Below are 23,081 nucleotides of genomic sequence, written 5' to 3'. Positions count from 1 at the left end.
TTTTTGAGACGAGTCTCGCTCTGTTGCCCAGGCTGGAGTGCAGTGACACAAGCTCGGCTCACTGCAACCTCTACCTCCTGGGTTCAAGCGATTCTTCTTCCTTAGCCTCCCAAGTAGCTGGGACTACAGGCATGTGCGACTACGCCCGGCTAATTGTTGCATTTTTAGTAGAGACAGGGTTTCATCATATTGGCCAGGCTGGTCTCGAACTCCTGACCTTGTGATCCACCTTGCCCAGCCTCAAATTATTAATTCAACAAATATATATCAACTGTCTATTATGTGCCAGTTATTATTATTATTATTATTATTAAGACAGAGTCTCGCTGTGTCACCCAAACTGGAGTGCAGTGGCTCACTGCAACTTCCACATCCCGGGTTCAAGCGATTCTCCTGCCTCAGCCTCCCAAGTAGCTGGGCCTACAGATGGCCGCCACCATGCCCAGCTAATTTTTGTATTTTTAGTAGAGACGGGGTTTCACTGTGTTGGCCAGGCTGGTCTTGAACTCTTGATCTCATGATCCGCCTGTCTTGGCCTCCCAAAGTACTAGGATTCTAGGCATGAGCCACTGCGCACAGCCTATTATCATTTTTAAGACAGAGTCTCACTCTTAATTCCGCAGACTGGAATACAATAGCACAATATTGGCTTACTGCAACCTCTGCCTCCTGGGTTCAAATGATCCTCCTGTCTCAGCATCCCAAGTAGCTGGGAGTACAGGTGTGCACCACCATGACAGGCTAATTTTTATATTTTTTGTAGAGATGTGGTTTCGCCATGTTGCGCAGGCTGGTCTCAAACTCCTGGGCTCAAGTGATCTGCCCATCTCAGCCTCCCAAAGTGCTGGGATTACAGGCGTGAGCTTCTTCACCCAGCCCAATTATTAAGATGCCAAATCTCAAAACTAAAATTGATGACTCCTACTAATAAACTTTTTTTTTATTCTGACAACTATTTCATTCTTTGTTCTTACTCCCAAAACATTTTACCCCCTTTCTCCTTTCTTATTTTCAACACTGACTTTTTTTTTTTTGAGACAGGGTCTCTGTCCCCCAGCCTGGAGTGCAATGATGTGATCATGGCTTACTGCATCCTTGACCTCCTGGGCTCAGGTGATCCTCCCATCTCAGCCTCCCAAGCAGCTAGGACTACAGGCACATGCTACCATGTCCGGCTAATTTTTATATTTTTTGTAGAGACTGAGTTTCACCATGTTGCCCAGGCTGGTTTTGAACTCCTGGGCTCAAGTGATCTGCCCGCCTTGGCCTTCCAAAGTGCTGGGATTACAGGCATGAACTGTGTCCAGCCCCGTTTCATTTTTTTAAATAACAAAAGCAGTGAGAGAATTCACCAATCCCTCTACTACTAAGCCTACTAAAATATTTATACCTCCATCCATGTTAGCATTCATTCTCTCTTTATGACTCCGCAATGTCCGCTGTGTCCTCTACTTAACGAAGGCCATTACGTCAATATATGTATCATTCCCTTCCTCCTTCTCAGGGACTTTGCTCCTTCTGTTCTCACTGTGTAATCAATCTTTACACCTTTATTCTCACCAGAAAATAAGTATTCAGTATTTCCCATTTTTCACTCCTTCTTCATAAACAGTTCTTAAAAGAGTTGCCTACATACACACAGTCTCCACTTATCACCAAATTTCTGCTAGATCCATTATGATATGAGTTGTGCCCCGACAAGTAAAAATAAATTGCTTTTGTCAAGATTGCCAATGACCTCCATTTGCCAAATCCAAAGGACACATCTTACTGAACCTCTTACCTTCACTGAACACAAGTATCCACTCCCTATTTCTTGAAATACTCTCGTTTTTCTATTTCTCGACAGCTCCCTCTGCTCTACTTCCTGGGGTTCTTCAAAGCCTGGTCCTAGATTCCTTTTTCGGTTCCCTTTATACGCTCTCCCTAATGATGTCATCTATTCACTCAGCCTTAAATACCCTCTACTTACTGACAATTCTTTCTTTCAAAGGCAAAATAATGTAGCAATAGTGCTTTAAGAAAGTGCTTTATGAATATGCTGTAAGAATAATTAGAATCACAGAAGAGTATCAAGCCTATTCTACTACTTATTCACAGATAAACATCTCAGAGGTAAGTGGCTTATATATAATGTCACAAAACAAGGTAGTGAGAAACCTGGAAGCAGGACCCTGATACAACGATGATCTTAGGAGTACACTGACCTATTGGGAAGACAACTCCATCCTGCAAACTAAATTTAAAATCATTTTTCTGAGATTTTGAAAGGGACAACCTCAATCTAGAAAAGTTAGTTAATATAAGAGCTGGCCCCAAAATGTGATTCGGAGTTAAAGACTCAATCTTTTCTCTTTTTTTTTTTTTTTTTTTTTTTGAGGCAGTCTTGCTCTATAGCCCAGGCTGGAATGCAGTGGTGCAATCACGGCTCACGGCAACCTCTGCCTCCCAGGTTCAAGACATTCTCCTGTCTCAGCCTCCCCAGTAGCTGGGATTACAGACATCCGCTACCATGCCCGGCTAAATTTTTTGTATTTTTAGTAGAGACAGGGTTTCACCACGTTGGCCAGGCTAGTCTCGAACTCCTGACCTCAGGCGATCAGCTAGCCTCAGCCTCCCAAGTATTGGGGTTATGGGCATAAGCCACTGTGCCTGGCCTAAGACTCAAATCTAATCAGATTGGGAGTACAGGTTGCTGTAAGTTATTGTTTTTGTTTTTATCAGAAAGAACTGGTACAGAATGCTGTAAGTTTCTTATGTTACACTGGGGGGCCATTAGGCTGGGCTCATAACCATAAAATTTTAACTAAACTGCCTGAAAAAAAAAATAATTTAAGGGGACTGGTTTTATGAAAAAAGAAAAGCTCAACAAGACAAAACAGCAAATCTACCTCCAGCACAGTGCAGCAGAAGTTACTCAGCCTGTAAGTCTTCTATCTACCAGGGCACAAAGCATTATGATTATCAAGGCCTTTGATCATCTTGCCATCCACCTTTGAGTTCGTGCTCCCAAATAATATTTTGATTATAATCTGGCTTCTCGTGCAGATTAGCTGTAAGAGAATATGCTTGTAATGGGCTGAATTGTGCCCCCACCAAATTCATATGGTGAAGTCCTAACACTCACGTGACTATAATTTGGAGATACTACCTTTAAGAAGGTAATTAAGGTTAAATGAACTAATAAGGGTGGTACCCTAATAGGGACTCAGTCCTTATTGGAAGAAGTACCAGACAGCTTTCTCTTCTACCGAGACACACAGGTAAGACTATGTAAGGACACAGAGAGAAGATGGTTGTCTGTAAGCCAGGAAGAGAGTCCTTACCAGAAATCAACCCTGCTTGATCAAGGCACCTTGATCTTGGACTTTCAGCCTACAAAACTGGGAGAAAAAATTTTCTGTTGTTTAAGCCATACAGCCTGTGGTATTCTGTTATGACAACCCTAGCAGAGCAATACAAAGATGAGTAGTATAAATAAGGGTATCCAGGTTGGAGAACTGATTTGTTTTGTTTTGTTTTTGTAGAGACAGACTCTGTGTAACCCAGAGTGATCTGGGTAACAAGTGATCCTCCTGTCTCGGCCTCCCAAAATGCTGGGATTACAGGTGTGAGCCACCTTGCCTACCTAGACTACCTTTCATCCAGAAAAACCTGATGTATTTTACTGCATGTGTCTTTAAACTGCAACAGTGACTAATCTAGCATTAACATACCCTGTTTATCTTACTCATTATCATCTTCATCATGACCCATTTTATAGGGAAAGAGGGAAACTTAGTGCTTGAAAGCTGCCAATACGTCTTGACTACAAGTTATATGACTTCAGGTTAAATAATCTGCATTTGAGCATATTTGTAAAATATCCAAATCCTTATTATTATTTTTTGAGATGGAGATTTGCTCTTGTCCCCCAGGCTGGAGTGCAATGGCGTGATCTTGGCTCACTGCAACCTCCGCCTCAAGCCTCCCAAGTAGCTGGAATTACAGGTGCATGGCACCATGCCAGGCTAATTTTTGTATTTTTAGTAGAGACAGGGTTTCGCCATGTTAGCCAGGCTGGTCTCAAACTTTTGACCTCAGGTGATTCACCTACCTTGGCCTCTTAAAGTGCTGGGATTACAGGCGTGAGCCACCGCGCCTGGCCCCCATTCCTATTTTTATGTCATCCTTAAATGTGTTTGTTTTGCTTTGGGGAACTCTCAACAATTTAGCTCCTCTACTTTAATTTTTTTTTTTGAGAAGGAATTTTGTCTTGTTGCCCAGGCTGGAGTGCAATGGTACAATCTCAGCTCACTGCAACCTCGCCTCCCAGGTTCAAATGATTCTCCTGCCTCCGCCTCCCAAGTAGCTGGGATTACATGTGCCACCATGCCTGGCTAATATTTTGTATTTGGTAGAGAAGGGGTTTCACCATGTTGGTCAGGCTGGTCTAGAACTCCTGACCTCAAGTGATCCACCTGCCTCAGCCTCCCAAAGTTCTTGGATTATAGGCGAGAACCACCACGCCTGGCCAAGATAAATTATATGAAAGTGCATTACACAGTGACTTGCACATAGCAGTCACTTAATGTTAGTTTCTCCTTGCTCTTTAAATGCAGTATCATACCCATCAATCTACATGTCTCTTGAATGTCACAATTTTCCAAAAAACCATGGCAAATATTGCCCTGAGAATTCACTTACAGGTACCTGCTTTCCACATTAGTATGCTATACAAAAGCCTATGTAACTGGTTTCCATATCCTACATAACAGAAACAGCCACAGATTTAGAACAATCTTAGTTTTTGTGTTGTATAACAACAATGAATTATTCGTCATCAGTCTAAACATCTTGAAATGTGCTACAACGACAATCTGTCAAAAATTATTATGAGGTAAAAGGGTTCTAGTCGATCCACATAGCTAAAGTAAGATGAAATAATCATTTTTAGAGAGAGCCACTTTTCAAAATTCAATAAAGTAGCAATAATTTTTGAAATCTGTGATGATACAATGTCAGTAAGATTCCTAGATGTAGGAGTAAATCAAAGTATTACTAGTCTCTTTAAAATACTGAAATATCCTCAAACAGAAATCTGACACATACTCTTGACCTTCAATGGTATTTACTTTGCACCGAGTGCATGTATGTCAGTTTTGTTTGTAAAAATGAGGTTGCTGAAACAAATCTTATAGGTCTGTGGATGGGGTTGAGAAGACAGAAACCGGGCAGAAACATAACTCAAACATCAAATAATTTTCATTGTGAACATTTATATAGATACAAGAAATACATTTAAGGTGTGTAACAGACCTTAAATACAGCTGAGGCATTTAAAACAGAGTTAACATAAAACGTGGGGTTGTTTCCTGCAGAAGTGCTTAGAAAGCACTGCAAAAATCAGCTCACAAAGGTTCTTTGTAGGCTGTATATCCAGTGCTAAGACTATAATACTCCATTCATTTTAAACATTAGCCACACTTGTAATACGAAAACAATGTGCAAGTAAATTACTGAGAGTCCCCCAAAGCAAAACAAAAACCATTTATGGATGACATGATAAAAGCATCTCCCCAAGTAATGTAAGAGTTATTGGAAAAGTTAACAAGGTAGAAAAGGAAAAGAAAGTGAGAGTAACAAAGCCATTGATTTCTATTTTCTTGGCAATATCATTCCAAAATAAAACATATTTCTTTAAAAAAAAAAAAATCATCTATCCAAATGAATTCTACTTTCTCAAAAAAAAAAAAAATTATGTCAGTGTGCTCAATAAAACACATTGTTCTTCTTACAAGGCACAAAAAGACAGCCAGAAAGTATTATACTTCTCAGTAACATTTCTTGCTTTGAGATGTAACTATTTTTTTTTAATTTGTTTTGTGACAGGGTCTTCCTCTGTCACACAGGCCAGAGTGCAGTAGCACGATCACAGCTCACCACAGCCTGGAACTCTTTGGGCTCAAGCAATACTTGAGCCTCAACCTCCAGAAGTATCTATTCTTAATTGGGTTAGACTACTCCAAATTAGCTGTAGATTTCCCTAAAACTGTTAAGATTAGGGAATTGTGATTTACGCTTCAAAACAAAAGAAATAATCTGAGTAATATACCTTGACAAATGAGGCTTTGATACAGTTTTCTGCTTGTGCAGGGGTATAAAGCCAAAGATAATTCAAATAAAATGCACAAGCCGGGCACGGTTGGCTCACAGCTGTAATCCCAGCACTTTGGGAGGCCGAGGTGGATCATCAGGTCAGATGTTTGAGACCAGCCTGGCTGACATGGTAAAACCCCATCTCTACTAAAAATGGGTGCCTGTAATCCCAGCTACTCGGGAGACTGAGGCAGGAGAATTGCTTGAATCTGGGATATGGAGGTTGCAGTGAGCCAAGATTACGCCATTGCACTGCAGTGTAGGTGAAAGAGTGAGACTCTGTCTCAAAAAAAAAAAAAAAAAAAAGCAAAGCACAATATCAGAGTAACTACCACATCATCTGACACTCTAAATCAGATAACAGTATCTATCATGTGGTTATGCCAGTTAAATAACACGTACTCTGAAAATTCATAATGACGTGAATGGGAATATATGAAAAAAATTTCTTGAATCTTTTTCAACTTTTTTTTTTTTTTTTGAGATGGAGTCTTGCTCTGTTGCCCAAGCTGGAGTGCAGTGGTGCTATCTCGGCTCACTGCAACCTCTGCCACCCACGTTCAAGTGATTCTCATTCCTCAGTCTCCCCAGTAGCTGAGATTACAGGCGCCTGCCACCGTGCCTGGCTAATTTGTGTATTTTTAGTAGATACGGGTTTCACCATGTTGGCCAGGCTGTTCTCGAACTCCTGACCTTGTGATCCACCCGCCTTGGCCTCCCAAAGTGCTGGGGAGTGACTTACAAGTGTGAGTCACCATGGCCAGCAATTTTTTTTTCAACTTTCTAAAGTCTTTGGGAGGGCTGGGCAAGATGGTTCACGCCTGTAGTAATCCCATCATTTTGAGGGGCTGAGGCAGGAGGATAGTTTGAGGCCAAGAGGTCCAGGCCAGCCTGGGAAACACAGTGATACCCCATCTCTTAAAACAAAAAGTAATTAGCCAGGTATGGTGGTATGTGCCTGTAGTCCCAGCTACTTGGGAGGCTGAAGCCAGAGGACTGCCTGAGTCCAAGAGTTTGAGCCTGCCGTGAGCTATGATTGTGGCACTGCACCCCAACCTGGGTGACAGAATAAGACTGTGTTGAAAGAAAAGTAAAGAAAGGAGTGAAGGAAGGAGAGAAGGAAGAAAGGAAGGAAGTCAGTCAGTTTTGGGGAACTGACAAATCATAACCCCAGATTAGGATACAATTTAAAAGCATTCAGAATCTCCATAAAATCTCTCAATAATGGATCAGCAGGTTATGAGGGTATGTGTTTCTGGCCTAAAAAGTTCCTTAACTTGGCTGGGTATGGGGGCTCACGCCTGTAATCCCAGCATTTTGGAAGGCTGAGGCAGGTGGATCATAAGGTCAGGAGTTTAAGACCAGCCTGGACAAGATGGTGAAAACCTGTCTCTACTAAAAATACAAAAAATTATCCAGGCATGGTGGTGGGCGCCTGTAATCCCAGTTACTCGGTACTCAGGAGGTTGAGGCAGAGAATTGCTTGAACCTAGGGGGCGGAGGTTGCAGTGAGTCGAGATCGCACCACTGCCCTCCAGCCTGGGCAACAGAGTGAGACTTCACCTCACACACACACACACACACACACACACACACACACACACACAAAAGTTCCTCAACTTAAATCTAGCAATGTATAAAATACACTCAACTCATCGCAGGTTTCTATTTGTTGAAAAATTAGAAACTGCACTGGGTCTAATTTTTTTTCTCTTTTTAAAACAAAATCTTGTTCTGTCACCTAGACTGGAGTACAGTAGTGCCATTTTGGCTCACTGAAACCTCTACCTCCCAGGTTCAAGGGATTCTCCTGTCTCAGCCTCCATCCAGAGTAGCTGGGATTACAGGCACATGCCACCATACCCAGCTAATTTTTGTATCTTTGATAGAGACAGGGTTTCTCTATGTTGGCCAGGCTGGTATCAAACCCCTGACCTCAGGTGATCCACTGCCTTGGCCTCCCAAAGTGCTGGGATTATAGGCGTGGCCACTGAGCCAGAGGTGGGACGTAGGAGGATTGTTTGAGGCTAAGAGTTCAAGACTAGCCTGGCCAACACTGTGGAACCCTATCTCTACTAAAAATACAAAAATTAACTGGGACTGGTGGTACAGGCCTATAGTCCCAGGTCCTTGGGAAGCTGAGGAATGAGAATCACTTGAGCCTGGGAGGTAGAGGTTGCAGTGAGGCAGTAATCCCAGTTGAGTCGAGGCGGTGCCGCTGCACTCCAGCCGGGGTGACAGAGCAAGAGTCTGACTCCAAAAGAAAAAAAAAAAAAAGAAAAGAAAAAGAAAAAAAGAAAAATCCCATTTCTCATTTTCTATTAATCTATTTCTAACTGTTCATGCAGTTTTTCATAACCAATGGAATCTTAGCAAAACATTTTCATCAAAAAGATGGGGGCCTAAGAATAAGGTTATGAATTAATGAGGGCTGGGTGCGGTGGCTCATGCCTGTAATCTCAGCACTTTGGGAGGCCAAGGCAGGCAATCACAAGGTCAGGAGTTTAAGACCAACCTGGCCAACATAGTGAAACCCTGTCTCTACTAAAAATACAAAAATTAGCCAGGTGTGGTGGCTCATACCTATAGTCCCAGCTACTCAGGAGGCTGAGGCAGGAGAATCGCTTGAACCTGGGAGGCAGAGGCTGCAGTGAGCCCAGCCTGTGCCATTGCATTCCAGCGTGGGTGACACAGTAAAACTCTGTCTGAAAAAAAAAAAAAAAAAAAAAAAAAAAGTGAAGGAATACCAGACTAGAGTTGGGAGATGTGGCTAACTGTGAGACCTTGGCATTGTCACCTCACATGCCTGATTCTCTCTTTCCTCATTCAATTATTATGCAGCACATGGAGTAAATGAATGCCGTAAATTTCCTTTCTAATAGTAAAAAAATTCCAACTAGCACTAGGGTACAGTTTTGGATGTATGTAATGACGACTACTTATGTATACTGATTTATAGTTTAAAAATAAGTGAACAAACATAATGCTAACAACCATCTTTAAAGGACAGTTATTTTTATCCTTGTTTTTTACAAATGAGAGATCAAGTGCTCCAAGGGCTCCAAATAGCAACTCTGCAGCATATAAATGTCAGAGCAGTTCAACCTCACTTTCCCAAGTCCAGATTCAATAGTTCTTCTACTGCACAAAACAGTCCAGTGAGAGGATTTTCAGTGGTCACAAAGGAATTTCAGAGTTGCACACAGATGAAAAAATGGTCTCAGAAGTTTGGCTTGTCCTAGTGTTCTCAAATGCTCCCCATTACTAGAATTAACAGAACACTCATCCCTGTTGATTCTTATTACTTAAACTGACTCGTATCTATGAAACTCCCTACTTTACTGTCCCCAAATACCTGGGGCACTTACACTTGTATAACTGGGGTGAAAATACTCTCACTAGACTGTGATGTACAGCAGAATAGAAGAACTATTGAATTTGGACTTGGAAAAGTCTGACCGAACACCTGCTCTGACATTTATATCCTCTATTCTTTCTAAAGTAACACCACTGTAGGGATACTGAACTTTATCATGAGCCACACTTATGATTAAGCCAAGAAACAAGTCTCAAAAAATTGCCAAGAGGGGGCATTATAAATGACATTCTCTGATAAGCCAGAAATTATGTCAACCTTTAGTACCAAAAAAACAAAGAAAAAGTTTCTAGGTAGTTAGAAGTTAATGCACACAGTCCTAAATAACATAGCTCAAAATAAAGGAAATTTAAAAATGCTCAGAACTACCAGAACAAAGTGAATTTAGCAAGGTCACAGGATAAAAGATCAAAACAAATACTTTCTACTATACACTTGGAATAAAAATTGGACTATTACATACTTGAAATAATTTTTTAAAATTTCAGATTCAATAACATCTGAAAATATATTTAGAGGCAAATTTAACAAAATATAAGTAACTCTACTCTAAAAAAGAAGTAAAGAAAATAAATTATACAGAGCCTAAATCAATGATTAGCATATTTTGTGTGATTGTTTGGAAGACTCAATATTGTTACTATGTCCATTTACCATGACATGGTTTGGCGCTATGTCCCCACCTAAATTGTAATCCCGACGTGTCCAGGGAGGGAGATGATTGGATCACATGGGCGGTTTCCCCACGCTGTTCTCATGATAGTGAGTGAGTTCGCAGGAGATCTTATGGTGATGTATTTGACAGTTCCTCCTTCGCATACTCTTCTCTCTTCTGCTGCCTTGTGAAGAAGGTTCCTGCTTCCCCTCCCACCATGACTGTAAGTTTCCTGAGGCCTTCTCAGCCATACAGAACTGTGAGTCAATTAAACCACTTTCCTTTATAAATTACCCAGTCTCAGGCAGTATCATTATAACAGTGTGAAAATGGACTAATACAGCACCCAAAGTGATGTATAGCATTAATGAAGACTAATCAAATTCAAACAAGCTTTATAAAAAAGCAATTCAGGCTGGGCGTGGTGGTTCACACCTGTAATCCCAGCACTTTGGGAGGCCTAGGTGAGCAGATCACTTGAGGTCAGGAGTTTGAGATCAGCCTGGCCAAGATGGTGAAATCCCATCTCTACTAAAAATACAAAAATTAGCCAGGTGTGGCAGTGCGCACATGTAATCCCAGGTACTCAGGAGGCTGAGACAGGAGAATCGCTTGAACCCAGGAGGCAGAGGTTGCAGTGAGCCAAGATCACGCCACTGCACTCCATTCTAGCCTAGGTGACACAGCGAGACTCAGTCTCAAAAAAAAAAAAAAAAAGAAAAGCAATTCAAATTCTTATACAAATGCAAAAAAACTTAAAGTAGCCAAAACAACTTTGATATAAGAACAAGGGTGAAGGACTTGCACTGATTTCAACATTTACTATATAGTAATCATGACAGTGTGGTATTGGTAAAAGTATAGTCAGAAATCGATGGAAAAGAAGAGAATACAGAAATAGGCCAGGCACAGTGGTTCATGCTTATAATCTCAGCACTTTGGGAGGCCAAGGTGAGAGGATCACCTGAGTCCAGGAGTGCATGACCAGCCTGGGCAACATAACAAGACCCCATCCCTACCAAAAAATTTCAAAAATTACTCCTGTGTGGTGGCATGCACCACATGGTATCTGTGGTCACAGACAGGAGGCTGATGTGGGAGGACTGCTTGAGCCTAGAAGTTCAAGACTGCAGTGAGCAGTGATCATGCCACTGCAATCTAGCCTGGGTGACAGAGATCCCAGCTCAAAGTCCACCCCACCTCCACACAAAAAAAGCAAGAACTTTCATGTGCTTTAAAATTTTACATGTGTGTGTGTGTGTGTGTGTGTGTGTGTATAAAGTAAATAACCTTGTTCCCCACTCTCCCTGCTAGATGTAACCACTTTTGAAAAAAGTAAAAAACCTTGTTCCCCACTCTCCCTGCTAGATGTAACCACTTTTATTAAGTCTGTGTATCTGACCTTTCTTTTTCCAAACACTCCTTCTGTTATAGTTTGTGTCTCCTCCAAAACTCATGTTAAAATTTAACCCCTAGGCCGGGCTTGGTGGCTCACGCCTGTAATCCCAACACTTTGGGAGGCCTAGGCCAGGGGCAGTGGCTCACGCCAGTAATCCCAGCACTTGGGAGGCTGAGGCGGCGGATCACCTGAGGTCAGGAGTTTCAGACCAGGCTGACCAACATGGAGAAACCCCTGTCTCTACTAAAAATACAAAATTAGCCAGCTGTGGTGGCGCATCCCTGTAATTCCACCTACTCAGGAGGTGGAGGCAGGAAAATCACTTGAACCTGGGAGGCAGAGGTTGTGGTTAGCTGAGATTGCACAATTGCACTCCAGCCTGGTAACAAGAGTGAAACTCCAACTAAAAAAAAAAAAAGAAAAAAAAAACCCCTTATGTGGCAGTATAGAGGGGCAGGCCTTCATGAGGTGATTGGGTCATGGAGGCTCTGCCTTTCTGAATGAATTAATCCATTCATAGATTAATGGGTTATCATGGGGGTAGGACCGGTTGCTTTCTAAGCAGAGAAGAAGAGAACCGAGCTTGCACACTCAGCTCCCTCTCCATGTGATATACTTGGCACTCTGCAGAGTCCCACCAGCAAGAAGGCCCTCACCCAAAGTGGCAACTCGATCTTGAACTTTTCAGCCTCCAAAACTATAAAAAATAAATTCCTTTTCTTTATAAACTACCCAGTTTCAAGTATTCTGGTATAAGCAACAGAAAACAGATTAAAACATCTTTTTTTTTCTCCCTTTTGAGGTTGGAGTTCAGTGGCATGATCTTGGCTCACTGCAACCTCTGCCTCCCAGGTTCAAGTGATGCCCCTGCCTCTGCCTCCCGAGCAGCAGGGATTATAGGTGCCCACCACCACGTCCAGCTAATTTTTGTATTTTTAGTAGAGACAGGGTTTCACCATGTTGGCCAGGCTTGTCTTGAACTCTTGACTGCAAGTGATCTGCCCACCTTGGCCTCTCAAAGTGTTGGGATTACAGGTGTGAGCCACCATGCCCAGCCCCAAGATACCTTATTAGTCTCCTTTGCCAGATCTTTAAGAAAAATTAAAAAAAATAATAATAACTAGAGACAGGGTTCACGATGTTGTCCAGGTTGGTCTCGAACTCCTGGACTCAAGCGATCCACCCACCCCAGCCTCCCAAAGTTCTGGGATTACAGGCGTGAGGCACCGTGCCCAACCCAGATCTTTCTTTTACCTGACCTCAGCCCTCTCCTCTTCCTATCTCCCCAAGTGACTCATCTGGTCCATGGTTTAGTTTAAAATACTATCCCATGTTTGTATTTCTGTTTTTGACCTCTAGATTTATACACGTAAGTGAGCGACTTGGATGATTCTTAAGTGTCTCAAAATTAACATGTCCTTTTCTCCCTACACCTACCCACCTTCTTGTAACAAACAAACCTGGTCTTCTCCAAACCTCCCTTCTCCCAGTACCTGGCACAACCACCTACCCAGTCACCAAATCCAGAAGCTTAGTCATCCCCGACTCTTCCCTTTTCCTTACCACTCATTTAATCCAAGACCAAGTCTTATACCAAATAAATATATTTGGTATCCACACACTGCTGTCCGTCTAGTTTGCCACCCTTCTAGTCCAGACTATCTTTATCTTCTACTTGAATTACTGCAGGGGACTCTCAACTTCTCTCTCCATTTCTATTCTTGCACTGTTCAATTCATCCTTCACACAAGAGCAACAATGAACTTCTTATAAATCCTATTACTCCTCTACTTAAAATTGTAGAATGATTTCCTACTGCCCTCAAAATCAGATCCAAACTAATTCCCTCAGCCTACAAAATTCTACATGACCTGGATCCTGCATATACTTCCCATATCATCCCACGTCAATGTATTCAAGTCTATTATGCTTCGGCCTCAAAGAAGCATATATCCACCTTAACTCTCTCTTAGGCCCTCATCTGCTGCACTCCTAACAATTCTTGTTTCCCATTGTTTTCCCCAGAACTTGGTGTAAGGCCTGGGATACAAGATGTTTGTTCACTGACTGGATAATGAACAGATAAGGTAACAGATGTCACTGGAAAATGATCTTTTGTGCTAAAATATATCGTTAAACATTAACAGTTTCAAGTGCCAAATTCTGTATTATGGCTTACACAGATAATGTAACCTGTTAATACCAAAAGGTTAACAGAATGGCCCAAAAGAATGCCTCATTTGGTTAAGAATCTCACATATGTTGTAAAATATACACAAAATGAAATGTATACTCAGATATTTATTTACTGGAACTTCATTAATATTGAGCAAACAAAGATTAAGGAAGCAACATAAGGATATGCTTTTAGAAGAGGGCTGGGAAAGAGTTCTTGGCAATAGCTCAGGGGGCCGCATGATGATAATGATCACAATCATTACGCTACAGACACTGTTCTAAATGCTTTATTTAAACCTATTCACGTGATCCTAACAATCAAGGTATTGACTTCATTACTAGGAGGAAACTGAGATAGCAAGAAGCAACTAATCCAAGGGTTGCACAGTAACAGAGCTGGAATTTGAAAAAAGCAGTTTAGCTTTATCATAACTCTGGCTTTTAACACTGCCTACCTAGTCCTTCCAGATAATCTACAAAGAACAAACTTATCATTTAAAAACTCAAGGACAAGAGAAAATACTCCCATGAACTAACGAAAAGATTAAGTAGTTTGAGAATACTCACAAACTCTTCAGCAACTATAGGTATACTAGCTGGGATATAATTTCTCAATGCATTACCCTTGCTTAATTTAAATATGCCTTAAACTTTAAGTATCACCTTTTATCTGACACAGAAAATTATCTCCTGTTCAAATTTCCTTGATTCTGCAAACTAAGGAGCATATTTCAAAATGAGCTTTGTATAAGAGTCTACGTAATACCTAACCTCAGTCCAGCAAACTCTAACCAAAATTGCTTTGCCATACAAAATAAGGAATTTCTTGAGGCAATATGGTCTGAAAAATTTACTACTCCCCAAAATACTTGCAAGGCTTTGTGAAAGCAGATTAACAATTTACAAAACCACAACAAAGTTATCACTTCCATTTGTCCTGTTTATTAGGATTCTCTAATCTAGAGTTCATTTTCACACCAAAATGGGAGACACACCAAGGGCACTTGGGCAAAAATAGGAATGATAGTAGCATTTAGCACTATCATCTCTGAGAAAGACTAAAGAGACTAAAAAGTTTGTGAAATCAATGGAACCAAAAAAAGAGTACTCAACAATACAAAGAATTAATTCTTCTACAATGACTATTTACTCAGAATAAAGTAACTAGAGAAATGGCTCTCTAACAGATAATTAATTGAACAAAATATTAAAATTACAAACAGCTTGGAAAGTTTGTTTGTTTTGTTTTGACGGAGCTCTGTCACCAGAGCTGGATTGCAGCAGCGCAGTCTGCAACCTCTGCCTCCCGGGTTTACGCAATTCTCTTGCCTCTGCCTCCCCAGTAGCTGGGACTACAGGTGCACACCGCCACGCCCAGCTAATTTTTTGTGTTTTTATAAGTAGAGACGGGGTTTCACCGTGTTGCCCAGACTGGTTGCAACCCCCTGAGGCTCTGGCAATCTGCCCACCGTGGCCTCTCAAAGTGTTGGGATTACAGGCGTCAGCCACCGCACCCGGCCAGTTTTTCTTTTCTTCTTTTTTTTTTTTTTTAATGGAGTCTTCCTCTGTTGCCCAGGCTGGAGTGTTGTGGTGCAATCTCGGCTCACTACAACCACTGCCTGGTGGTTCAAGCGATTCTCGTGCATCAGCCTTCCGAGGAGCTGGGATTACAGGTGTCCACCACCATGCCTGGCTAATTTTTTCTATTTTTTGTAGAGATGGGGTTTCACCATGTTAGACAGGCTAGTCTCAACTCCTGACCTCAAGTGATTTGCCCGCCTCAGCCTCCAAAAGTGCTGGATTACAGCGGTGAGCCACGTCCCGGCCAGTTCTCTCCTACTCTTTAGCAACGACATTCACAGTAGACACCTACTACAAGGCTCCTCTGTCATTTCCACTGGCCAGAAAGAAGATAACTCAACAGGTGATAGTCATGAAACATGAACTGGGAAAAACTACTCTGAAGAATATAACTGATTTTCTTTCCTTAAGCTATTACACTTCAGATCTAGCCAAGCACAGGTTTCTTTATGCTACAATTTATAAGACTAAACTAGCTAAAGAGAGAAAAAAAGTTTGTAAATAAGGTTTATGTGTCTATGTGTGTACGTGGATAGATCCCTTTAATAATTAAGAGTAATCATTTTCATGTGAACCAGGAAATATTACCAAACCATAATGAGATGCCTGGATACAATCTTGTTAGAACAGAAAAAACACCTGAGACCTTACAGTTCAGGTTCTAGCACTACCTAAGCCAGTTGACCTCAAGCAAGCCAGTTACTAATTGTTGATTGTTTCTGACCCTTAATTTTCTCCTCTGTTAAATAAGAATCTACCTATACGTTCACAGAAGTTCCTTCTAATTATAAATATTGGTTTCAATGAAATAATGAGGTTTCTTACTTAATGTAAGTAAGGTAGGACTACTTCTAATCCTAACTATACATAAGCAATAAGCTTCAGCTTTGTCTGCACTTGGAAATTCTCAAGTGATAATAAATGATGACCAAAAAGGATCAGATTTAAACTCCCAAATGCAAAACTATACTCATTTTCCAGGCACCTATTTATTAACCACGGTGACTAATTCAATGGATCATAGTATCAAACTACTCTTTGCTAACTTTACTGTGTTTAAAAGTGGGGCAAAGATCATCTCAGAAAATTATGTGACAATATTTTCAGATAATGATGCAAAGCAACAGTATTCTGCACTGACATAGCTCCAGTTCTAAGAGTAAAGTGATGTTATATTTTCATTTATGTAATAATTTCATGTTTACGATCTCATTTAATCTTTGTGACAGCTGTATGCATGAAAGTGAGCAGAATTTTTATCAACACAATCTAGACCAGCTCAGAATGTTAGGCAACCTGTCAGCCATTACTTAACAAGTGTTGGAGCCCAGACTTCAATCCAGATCTTCTGATTTAAAGTTTAATAATCACCAAAATCCTAAAAAATGGTGATTCAAGCCAAAAGCGAGAAGTTGGAGAAGTGAGCAAAACTGGATCATCAGTCCTTCAATTGAACATAAGGAATATAAGATCAGATTTGGCAGTTGTATAATCAAGAAGCAAATTTACTGAATGTTAAGCAAATTTACTGAACGTTAAATTAATGATACATCTAACTATTATAATCCTATATCTCAAATCTTGTCACCTTGTTTGAAAGTCAAGTGTGAACAAATTTTCAAACTCAAAATAAGAACAACATGTAAACTGAAAAACTGATTAAACTAGCTATAGGTAAATTGCTAAAAGACATCAAAACAAGCCTCTATGTATATTGTCTTCTGGAATGTGACTGATGGAACTTAAACTGTATTAATCAATTGTAATCAAGTAGGACATATCTCTCAAAGGCAAAAAATAACCTTCAGTGCTTTAAGATAATGTAGGCAAAGTAGTAAAATATAAAATTTCTACTTGAGAGAGTCATTTCATACCTATACAAATCAGTCACATTTGTCTAGGTACCACCATCCCTCTTCACAGTAAAAACATAAGCTACAATGCATACAATGATGCCTAGTAAATACGTTTCTTCCTTTCATCATCTATGCTAAGAATACACAACTAAAATCAGAGCTAATGACAATATAATTAATAGGTAGTAGCAACTGGAATATTCAATTCTCTATCATGACAACACTAGAAACACTTGTACAAGCTTCTCCAAATTATCAATGCAATCTGTCCACAAAATCTCTGACAAGACCCAAAGGAGAAATGAAAGACGTTAAAATTAGGATAAGGAGTTATGCTGCCAAAACACGTCAACCGTGGCCAGTCTACGTGTATTACTAGATTTTTGCATGGAGCTGCAGGTAAATAAAAGATGACTGTGTAAAATCTTCTGGAGGTCAGAAGTAATCTAGCAGTGTGACACAGGGCCACATATGGTTTCTGGAATTTTAGAGATTAAGTCGACCTTTACGTTTTACTGCAATATCAACACTGTAATAAAATACAGGGGTCGGGGGTCAGGGGTTTGGAAAGGCAGACAATTCTTTTTTCATGAAAGCAGTGCAAGATCTGAGAAGTTCCTCTCCAAAGGCTCTGCGGAGCGAAGGCCCATTCCCTTGGCTACCCTGCACCACCAGCGCTTTAGATGGCATTTGCAAGCCTGGATTTTGTTTAGGGGCGAATACATCTAACATCAGGCGCTAGAGGTTCGGGAGAGCAAAAACCAAACTGACAGATCCTGAGAAACAGCTCAGTCATCAGCAGGGAAGATCTTCTCCACTTACTACAAGGTCCTGGACATCCCGGGACTAGGAGGTTCTCTAAAGAAGCCTAGTAAGGTTTCCAAGTCCGCAGAGACGAGAACGAACAGTCGGGACTCCGGTGTCTGGGTTCAATGTCTGGGTGACCAACCATGAGGAGGTGTCCCAAATAACCTGGCTACCAACAGGGTGAGACATCCAGAGTCAGCAGCGTCCTGTAACACTGCTGGAAGTCGGAATCACAGTGCCCCAGATCCGTAATTCCTAAGCAGGAGAGCTCCGGAAGAAGCCAAGCTCTGAGGATAGCCACAAGCTTCGGTCCCCATTTCCCCGAGTTAGTTTACCTACCCGCTCCGACCCCGGCTTCTCCGGATCCTGGAAGCGGCTCCTGACCGACTCTCACACCCGTCGCTGGGCTCCGGCCAACCGGAAGCCTGTACGTCACTTCCGGTCCGGTCCCCCCCCCCCACTTTGCCCCCGGAGACCGCCTCCAGAAGAGAAAAGTTCCTCCCTCCTTTTGGCGAGCTCCTTTGATCCTCGCGGGATTTCAGTTCGGCTCTTAGTGCGGGCCCTGTGGGTGTGACAAGAGGAAGAATGACTGCTCGCTTTGTGATTCTTGTTCCGGAACTTGTTACCCAGGGACCCCGGAAGAGGTAGCTCGGGCGATAGAAACGTGTTCGCTGCCCAGAAGAAGGGAAGGCGCGAGTGAGGAAAGGAGGTACTGTAGGTAGGTCGGCTCCTTACAGGGCGAAGGAAACCAGTATCATTATCCATTCTCTTTACAGTCGGAACGTTTCTTTTCAGCTCATTTTATTACCCACCTTCTTCATTTTCTCCTTTATAAACTGTCTTCCGTCCAAGGGCCGCTGAGCCCCTTTGTCCCTGTTCTGCAAACCGTCCTATGGAAGAAAGGAGCAGGCTGCTGGGGAGGGAAGGACTCAGAATTTCTAGTTGCCAGCAAAGCCTCCACGCAGGCAGTATCGATGCGCCCTCTCCGAGGTTGATGACATGGCGAGCAGGCCTCACACCCTCAGCTGGGCACTTATGAATACCCCCAGCGTTTCAAGCTGTCGAGTTCTACGTGGAAAGAAAAGGTTTCTAAGAATGTAATCGAAAATTTGGGGCCGGGCGCGGAGGCTCACGCCTGTAATCCCAGCACTTTGGGAGGCGGATGTGGGCGGGTCACCTGAGGTCAGGGGTTCGAGACCAGCCTGGCCAACATGGCGAAAACCCATCTCTACTAAAAATACAAAAATTAGCCGGGCGAGGTGTCCCGTGCCTGTAATCCCAGCCACTCGGGAGGCTGAGGCAGGAGAATCGCTTGAATTTGGGAGGCGGAGGTTGCAGTGAGCCGAGATGGGGCCAGTGCACTCCAGTGTGGGGGACAGAATGAAACTTCATCTCAGAAAAAGAAAAGAAAATTTTGGTCTCTTTATCACACAAAGAGATTGCCTAGAGAGGTACTTAATCCTTACTAATATACCCCAGGCACTGTACTAGACTCTGGGAATATGCTATACAGGGAAAGTGAGGCAGTGGCTTAAGGGTCAGAGGTTTGGGAATTTTTTTTTTTTTTTTTTTAAGGTTGGAAACGGCATACCGGATGCAGTGGCTCATGCCTGTAATCCCAGCACTTTGGGACGCCGAGACAGGATTACTTGAGCCCAGAAGTTTGAGACCAGTGTGGGCCACATAGTGAGACCCCTGTGTCTTAAAAGAAGGAAGGAAAGAAATAGGATTAACAGGTGGAGTAATGGGATCAAGAGCACTACTGAGATGAGTTTACTCAGGCAGGGGAATTAGAAGGCACCAAGAGGAAGATTTTATAGGATGTACTTACTTTATTGTGCTGTCATTGCCCAGAATTATTTCTGAGACAAAGAATGGTTGTTTTACCTTAGCCTCAAGCACTGGGCTCATTGATATGCTTATAGTAAGTGTACAGAAAAGAGACAGACATTCTTTTAGAGGAATTAGATGATAAATCTGATCAGGTTAATATGAGATTAGAAAGAACAAAAATATATGTTAATCTTAGCATTTTTTTTTGAGATGGCTCTTGCTCTGTTGCGCAGGCTAGAGTGCAGTGGCATAAAATCTCGGCTCAATGCAACCTCCACCTCCTGGGTCAAGCTATTCTCCTGCCTCAGCCACCCAAGTAGCTGGGATTACAGGCGCCCACCACCAAGCCTGGCTAATTTTTATATTTTTAGTAGAGATGGGGTTTCACTATCTTGGCCAGGCTGGTCTCAAACTCCTGACCTCATGATCCACCTGCCTCAGCCTCCCAAAGTGCTGGGATTACAGGTGTGAGTCACCACACCTGGCCAGTTTTAGCATTTTTATGATTAGACACTCCATTGAGATATGGGACATAAGCAATAAATAAACTTGGTAATATTTGGAACTTTCACTGTTCTCTGTTTTTGATCTTATTGGTGTATGTTTTTTTTGGAGACAGGGTCTTTCGTCGTTGCCCAGCCTGGAGTGCAGTGGCACAATCATGGCTCACTGCAACCTCCGCCTCCCAGCCCGAGATGTCCTCCCACCTCAGCTGGGAGTATGGTCATGTGCCAACACATCTGGCTAATTATTTAAATTTTTTTATAGAGACAAGGTCTCACTGTGTTGCCCAGTTTGGTCTCAAACTGGGCTTCAGAGATGCTGTTGCCTCTACCTCAAGCAACTCCTTGAGGTCAGGAGTTCCAGATCAGTCTGGGCAACATAGGAAGACCAAGTCCATAAAAAAATAAAAAATTTAAAAAACAATTAGCAGGGTGTGATGGCATGTGCCTGTAGTCCCAGCTACTTGGAAGGCTGAGGTGGGAGAATGGCTTGAGCCCAGGAGTTTGAGGCTGTAGTGAGCTATGATGATGCCACTGCGCTCTAGCCTGGGTGACGGAGGGAGACCCCTTCTCTTTATTTTTTTATTATTTATTTTTTTAAGAGACGGGGTTTCACCATGTTGGCCAGGCTGGTCTTGAACTCCTGACCTCGTGATCCACCTCAGCCTCCCAAAGTGCTGGGATTACAGACGTGAGCCACCGCACCCGGCTGACCCCTTCTCTTTAGAAAAAAAAAAGAAAAAAAGAAAAAAAAAAAGGGCAGCTTCTCTGTTTGAGCCTCATGTTTCTCATCTTTAAAATTAGGCTGATATGTCTTCCTTTTTATGTATTCATAGCAACGATAAACGAGGTAATGGATAATATAAAGGATTTAGTATGTTATCCAGCACATAATACCTTCTCTGTATAGAGCAGTTCCTTCTCCAGATAGTACCTGAAGCTAGTATGTGGGATATTTGGTTACTTTGCAACCTAGAGATTATTTCAGAGAATCCTAATTGTTAATATAGAGGTTAATATACCTTTTTAGAAATAATTGAGTATTTGTTGAGTTTGGAGTCTGGTGGTTAGATTATCAAAGAAAAGTCCTGCTGTTATGTAAGCATTAAATAGAAACTTGGCCAGGCGTGGTGGCTCATGCCTGTAAATCCCAGCACTTTGGGAGGCTGAGGTGGGCGGATCACTTGAAGTCAGGAGTTCGAGACCAGCCTGGCCAACATGGCGAAAACCTGTCTCTACTAAAAATACAAAAATTAGCTGGGTGTAATGGCATGTGCATGTAATCTCAGCTACTTGAGAACCTGAGGCAGGAGAATCACTTGAACCTGGAGGCAGAGGTTGCAGTGACCTGAGATGGCACCACTGCACCTCCAGCTTGGGTGATAGAGTGAGATGCCATCACAAAAAACAAACAAACAAAAAAAACCGGCTGGGTGCAGTGGCTGGCTCACACCTGTAATCCCAGCACTTTGGGAGGCCAAGATGGGTGGATCACAAGGTCAGGAGTTCGAGACCAGCCTGGCCAACATGGTGAAACCCCATCTGTACTAAAGATGCAAAAAAAGAAGTAGTGGGGCATGATGGCTTGGACCTGTAATCCCAGCTACTTGGGAGGCCAAGGCAGGGAAATTGCTTGAACCAGGGAGGTGGAGGTTGCAGCGAGCTGAGATCACGCGACTGCACGCCAGCCTGGGTGATGGAGTGAGACTCCGTGTCAAAAAACAAAAACAAAAACGGAGATAATGTGGGTTTTCAAAACTTTTTCTATTAGGAATTCCCTCTGTTTGTTGCTTTGTCTTTTTTGGGGGTTGGGGTCTGTAAAGGCGCTAGAACCATGGAGTACTATGTCTGTGCAGCCCTGTCACCATATTTAGGCACTTGAGCAGGAGAGTACTCAAACTAGGTGCTCTACAGCTTACCCTATGTGACCCGCGTACTTCTGGCCACTCCATATCAGCCTCCTTTGATTCCTAATGTTCATTTCCTCAGGATTATGTTTTAGTTCTTTATTCTACATACTTGTCCAAGTGGCCTCATACTCTTTCATATCTTCAGTAACTTTACATGCTAAGGTCTCTCAAATCTATATTTCCAGCCCAGACCTTTCCGACTTTAAACTGCTGTGTCCTAGGCCTTTCTCTCCTTTAAGCTGATATATCCTTTTTTTTCCTTCTTCTTTCTAGGTATCTCTGAGATGTCTTTTGTTCAAAACAAAACTAATTCATTATCTTTTCCATTCAAACTTGGTATTTCACCAAAATTCTCCATTTGTTCAAATCTAGGTGTCATTCTTCTCCCTTTCTTTTATCACCAGACTTCCCATCAGTCACTAAATCAGACAAGGTATGCCTTAGCCACTGTTTTTCTTTCCCATTCTCACTACTGTTGTCTAAATGATCATCATCTCATCTGGACTGTTGGGAGAGGCATAATATAGTAATGTGAAGAACAAGGGTGGCTGGGTGTGGTGGCTCACGCTTGTAATCCCAGCACTTTGGGAGGCCGAGGCGGGCAGATCACAAGGTCAGGAGATCGAGACCATCCTGGCTAACACGGTGAAACGGTGTCTCCACTAAAAATACTAAAACAAAACAAAACAAAACAAAAAAAATTAGACGGGCGTGGTAGCATGCGCCTGTAGTCCCAGCTACGCGGGAGGCTGAGGCTGGAGAATTGCTTGAACCCAGGAGGCGAAGGTTGCAGTGAGCCAAGATGACGCCACTGCACTCCAGCCTGGGCAACAAAGTGAGACTAC

At 42.3% G+C, this 23,081-nt stretch overlaps 2 protein-coding genes and 1 long non-coding RNA gene across 9 annotated transcripts in view; 2 read left to right on the top strand and 1 right to left on the bottom strand.

Annotated features, from left to right (window-relative positions):
* LOC119472857 overlaps window positions 1–3,321 on the top strand; it is a 17,478-nt gene extending 14,157 nt beyond the window's left edge. The window contains exon 3 of the long non-coding RNA XR_005202033.1: window positions 3,312–3,321. This is a non-coding gene — a long non-coding RNA (uncharacterized LOC119472857). The remainder of the gene's footprint in view (window positions 1–3,311) is intronic.
* VMP1 (vacuole membrane protein 1) overlaps window positions 1–18,571 on the bottom strand; it is a 144,742-nt gene extending 126,171 nt beyond the window's left edge. The window contains exons 1-2 of one of the 4 annotated variants that reach the window (XM_017539814.2): window positions 18,330–18,448; window positions 3,327–3,383 (exon numbers count right to left, since the gene is read on the bottom strand). The gene's annotated coding sequence lies outside the window, so the exon portion shown is untranslated. Of the gene's footprint in view, window positions 1–1,783; window positions 1,859–3,326; window positions 3,384–18,329 lie in introns of those variants that run through there. The other 3 variants (XM_017539815.2, XM_017539813.2, XM_037742472.1) reach the window with 3 other exon arrangements.
* PTRH2 (peptidyl-tRNA hydrolase 2) overlaps window positions 18,490–23,081 on the top strand; it is an 11,716-nt gene continuing 7,124 nt past the window's right edge. For 3 of the 4 annotated variants that reach the window (XM_037742475.1, XM_037742473.1, XM_017539818.2), the window contains exon 1: window positions 18,574–18,708. The gene's annotated coding sequence lies outside the window, so the exon portion shown is untranslated. Of the gene's footprint in view, window positions 18,709–23,081 lie in introns of all 4 variants that reach the window. The other variant, XM_017539819.1, reaches the window with a different exon arrangement.

Source organism: Cebus imitator, unplaced genomic scaffold (genome assembly GCF_001604975.1).
Source record: "Cebus imitator isolate Cc_AM_T3 unplaced genomic scaffold, Cebus_imitator-1.0 Scaffold121, whole genome shotgun sequence".
In the NCBI taxonomy this organism is placed as follows: Eukaryota; Metazoa; Chordata; class Mammalia; order Primates; family Cebidae; genus Cebus; species Cebus imitator.
This window is presented reverse-complemented; position numbering and strand designations above follow the sequence as displayed.